Source organism: Momordica charantia, assembly GCF_013281855.1.
Source record: "Momordica charantia cultivar OHB3-1 chromosome 4 unlocalized genomic scaffold, Mcharantia_2.0 BLBB01000004.1, whole genome shotgun sequence".
Classification (NCBI taxonomy): Eukaryota; Viridiplantae; Streptophyta; class Magnoliopsida; order Cucurbitales; family Cucurbitaceae; genus Momordica; species Momordica charantia.
In genome coordinates, this window is record NW_028275162.1 from 11,430,055 (window position 1) to 11,435,260 (window position 5,206).

General features: G+C 41.1%; 2 non-coding genes across 2 annotated transcripts; one reads left to right on the top strand and one right to left on the bottom strand.

The window, feature by feature from the left end:
- Positions 1 to 816: 816 nt before the first annotated feature.
- LOC148211801 (small nucleolar RNA R71) lies at positions 817 to 923 on the top strand. Its single transcript, XR_015790634.1, has one exon. It is a non-coding gene; the product is annotated as a small nucleolar RNA R71 (small nucleolar RNA).
- Positions 924 to 3,709: 2,786 nt separating this feature from the next.
- LOC148211802 (small nucleolar RNA R71) lies at positions 3,710 to 3,816 on the bottom strand. The gene has a single exon (XR_015790566.1). It is a non-coding gene; the product is annotated as a small nucleolar RNA R71 (small nucleolar RNA).
- Positions 3,817 to 5,206: the final 1,390 nt, after the last annotated feature.

Here is a 5,206-nt window from a genome sequence, read left to right on the forward strand (position 1 = left end):
TGGCCTGGAAAAGAACCTTGTGGTCTATTCTTCAATTCATTGGCGAGCTGTCCCAATTGGGTCTCAAAATTCGTCATTGATGCCGTTTGAGATTGTATCACTGCGTCGGTTCGGGCCATGTACTCCTTCATCATATTCTCAAGATTTGAGTTGTTATTTTGAACTGGTGGAATCTGTGTTCTCTGATTGTACTGCTGTTGCGGTGGCGGGATGTATTGCTGTGTAGGTGGAACATAGGGCTGCTTGTTCTGCTGGCTCTGCCCTTGATTAAAACCGCTCGAACCTCCTTGTCCTCCCCATGAGAAATTAGGGTGGTGCCTCCAACCTGGGTCGTAGCTGTTCGAATATGGGTTAAAGTTCCTATTGTTCCCATGTCCTACATAAAAAACGGAAGCAGGGTTATGTGGACAGTTATCATAAATATGGTTTTCACTGCAAAATGAACAAATGAGATCGTTGACTTGGCAAACAGGGGCAGGAGTGCAATAATCCGACTGCACAGGTTGTATCGGCGTGGCTAATGGATTTTTTATTCCCAATGCCATCTCTTTCAGCCTCTGGTTCATTGTAACCATCTCTTTTTGCATCGAGGTCACAATGTCCAGAGCCAAAACTCCAGCTGGATCTTGCTTCTTTGGTGCTGCCCTAGATCTTTGCGAACACCATAGTTCGTTGTGTGAAGCTAAGTCATTTAGGATGTCAACTATCTCGTTGAATGTCTTCTTTGTAAAGGCTCCGTTGGCGGCATTGTTTAGCATCATCTTAGTAGGATGATCTAAACCTCTAAAAAAATGTTCTATCTGGATGCATGCCGGCAAGCCATGGTTCGGACATTTCCTGATTAGTTCTTTAAATCTCTCCCACGCCTCGTGAACATGTTCACGATCATACTGTCTAAAGAAGATGATCTCCTCTCTGATATCAGCGTGGCGAGTAGGTGGGAAGAATTTTGTTAAGAACTTCTCCACTAACGACCCCCATGTGGTGATGGATCCCGGTGGAAATGCATTGAGCCATGCTCTAGCTTGGTCCTTCAAAGAAAATGGAAAAAGTGTTAGTCTCAGAGCATCGTCTGTTATACCAGGTAATCGAAATGCATTTGCAACTTGAATGAATGATTTCAGATGATCATGTGGATCCTCATGTTCCTGCCCTCCAAAATGTCCAATTGTCTGCAACATTTGGAACATCATTGGTTTAAGCTCAAAGTTTGCGTGGGCTGGAATAGGGTTGACTATCCCTGAATCAAAGTTCTGAAAAGCCGTGGCGACATATTCTCGCATTGCCACGTCTCTGTTGTCCGCCATCTGGATATGGTTGAATTCATCATTTCTTGCATGATCCCTCATATTACCGTTAACAGCAGGTGGATCAACCGGATCACGAGGTGGAATATCTGCCATTGATGTGCTCGTACTCTCTACCTCACTTTCAGGACTGATTTCACCTTCTCTCTCTTTTTGCTTTTCTAGTTGTTTTCGAAGTCTTTGCTCCTTTCGAGTTTTTCGAAGGGTCCGCTCAATCTCAGGGTCAAGGGGTAGAAGAAAAGATCTTGTGCTCATGCACTTTAACTTACCCTTGTGAGATAAACGACCAAAAATATAGAACAAAAACGGTGGATGGAAATTACACCCAACAACAATTCAAAAAAATAAAAACTAAAAGAATTTGAAAATAATTTTAAAACTAAAGTCCCCGGCAACGGCGCCAAAAACTTGACTGGCTGTTTATGCTGAACGCACGCACTAAGCGTGGTAACAATTATATAGATGCAAGCGCACACCTGTCAGAGTAATATAAAATGGATGGAGTATCCAAGTATCGATCCTCAAGGACTTCTAAATAATTTCCAAACTCTAAAGTTTAAAGGAATAGTGAATGTTGAAATGAGTGATTCTTGTAAAATGGGAAGTGGTCACAAATAATGGTTTTGGATTTGGGATTTGGACTTAGAATGATAAAACCTAGCCCGAATTACTTCAAGTTAGCCAACAAAGAATCAAGCGTATGCTAAGGACGATATGCATTTCACTTTAGGAACCAACGACTACGCTTTTCACTTGACTTATGTCTAAGCAAGTTCAAAGTCCTAAGACATTCCCTAATATGTCTATTACGAGAGATATCTTAGTTTTAGGATGGAAATAGTCGCAACCTCGGGTTAAGGTCCTATGTCTAGGCTACTTAAGCGGAACCCTTATGTCTAAGGCGCTCCTCTCCTCAGTTTAACCACTCAACAATGCAAATAAGCAACCTTTTCAGTATTGACTTGTTAAGACTTACAGTGGCCTTCTCTAAATCCTAACTTTTTGGGAAAACATGTTGAGCAATGAATGGAAAGCAAAAACACTACTTCTTAGCAACCCTTATTAGAAATAAAAGGCTAACTATCCATAACCGGGCTAGAGACGGAAATTTAGAAAGACATATTGAAGAAAATACAGCAAGTAAAACGGTTGAATGTGGAATGCATGTGTGAAAAACAAAAGTTAACTAACGGAGAGTTTTTATCGGGATTGAGAGCTTCGCCCTTCTTTTTCAAGCAAGGGAGAGTGTCACGTGCTCTTTCCTCCAAAAACACAACTCTCTTAACTAAAAATAAAGTAAAGGCAAAGTGAAGATAAGCAAAGTGCTAGATTTTTATATATTTGAATAAGTAGAAAATAACTAAGTACAAATGGAAACAAAACAAAGCTCAATAAAAGAATGTAAAGTGCTCGGGATTTAAAAATGAAAAGCAACTAATGAAAGCAACTCAAAAGTACTTAGAAAGCAACAAAGAAACACTAAAAATGATCAAGAGAAGGAAGCAAGGCTTGATGATTTTGGTGGAGAAGTTGCTGGAATTTATAGCTGTGCAGAATTGGTTAGGTAGGTCCTAAAACGATGGTGAATCACCCATTTCCAACTCTTTTGACTGACCAAATCGTGCTCAAACTGATAGTGGAACACTTCTTCTACACGTATGCATCGGTTGGAACCACCAAAACGCATTGGAAGACGCGTTTCATTAAGGGCAAAGTTGGAAGAAAACCAGTTTTTCTGCAGGCTTCCCAGGCGCCTGGCGCCTCCCATGATGGTTTTTCCGTCTTTTTGCTTCTTTTGATTAATTTGCACTCCCAAATGGTCCTAAAATGTCATAAATACAATATAAGCCAACCACAAACCATAATATATGAATTTTGCATGAATTGGAACTCAAACGACCGAGGAAAAACCGAAACAAAGCTGAAACATTGTAAAAACAGCATCTAAAACCTTCTTTTTACGCATGTAAACAAGCGTAATCAATCACGTAAGAAATAATGAATTCAACCAGATCCAGATGGCGGACAACAGAGACGTGGCAATGCGAGAATATGCCGCCACAACTTTTCAGAACTTTGATTCAGGGATAGTCAACCCTATTCCAGCCCACGCAAACTTTGAGCTTAAACCAATGATGTTCCAAATGTTGCAGACAATTGGACATTATGGAGGGCAGGAACATGAGGATCCACATGATCATCTGAAATCATTCATTGAAATTGCAAATGCATTTCGATTACCTGGTATAACAGACGATGCTCTTAGACTAACACTTTTTCCATTTTCTTTGAAGGACCAAGCTAGAGCATGGCTCGATGCATTTCCACCGGGATCCATCACCACATGGGGGTCGTTAGTGGAGAAGTTCTTAACAAAATTCTTCCCACCTACCCGCCACGCTGATATCAGAGAGGAGATCATCTCCTTTAGACAGTATGATCGTGAACCTGTTCACGAGGCGTGGGAAAGATTTAAAGAACTAATCAGGAAATGTCCGAACCATGGCTTGCCGGCATGCATCTTGATAGAACATTTCTTTAGAGGTTTAGATCATCCTACTAAGATGATGCTAAACAATGCTGCCAACGGAGCTTTTACAAAGAAGACATTCAACGAGATAGTCGACATTCTAAATGACTTAGCTTCACACAACGAACTATGGTGTTCGCAAAGATCTAGGGCAGCACCAAAGAGGCAATATCCAGCTGGAGTTTTGGCTCTGGACATTGCGACCTCGATGCAAAAAGAGATGGTTACAATGAACCAGAGGCTGAAAGAGATGGCGTTGGGAATAAAAAATCCATTAGCTACGCCGACACAACCTGTGCAGTCATATTATTGCACTCCAGCCCCTGTTTGCCAAGTCAACGATCTCATTTGTTCATTTTGCAGTGAAAACCATATTCATGATAATTGTCCACATAACCTTGCTTCCGTTTTTTATGTAGGACATGGGAACAATAGGAACTTTAACCCATATTCGAACACCTACAACCCAGGTTGGAGGCAGCAACCTAATTTCTCATGGGGAGGTCAAGGAGGTTCGAGCGGTTTTAATCAAGGGCAAAGCCAGCAGAACAAGCAGCCCTATGTTCCACCTACACAGCAATACATCCCGCCACCGCAACAGCAGTACAATCAGAGAACACAGACTCCACCAGTTCAAAATAACAACTCAAATCTTGAGAATATGATGAAGGAGTACATGGCCCGAACCGACGCAGTGATACAATCCCAAGCGGCATCAATGAGGAATTTCGAGACCCAATTGGGACAGCTCGCCAATGAATTGAAGAATAGACCACAAGGTTCTTTTCCAGGCCATACTTAATTACCAAGACGATAAGGGAATGAACAGTGCAAAGCTGTCACCCTTAGGAGTGGACTGGCATATGATGGACCAACAATGCCAACAACAAATGTACAGATTTTGTCCACTGAACCAACTGTCAAGATACCAGAGAATCCAACAACACCAGAAAAAAAAAATATTAGAAAAGGTAATGAGGACACCCCGAGTGTTCCTCCACAGGTACAACCTTCTTTTACCCCTACTCCCCCGTTTCCACAAAGATTAGTTAAGAAAAATAATGATTCCCAGTTTAGAAATTTTTTAGATATTTTAAAACAATTGCATATAAATATACCATTAGTAGATGCTCTAGAACAGATGCCAAATTATGCTAAGTTTTTGAAAGATATAGTTTATAGGAAGAAAAAGATAGGAGAACATGAACTGGTAGCCATGATAAAATGTAGTAGTGAAGCTGTAGGCAGCCCGCTACCCATGAAGAGTAACGATCCTGGCAGTTTTACCATTCCATGTTCCATAGGAGGAAAAACTTAGGTAGGGCATTATGTGATCTAGGCGCTAGCTTTAATCTTATGCCATTATTAG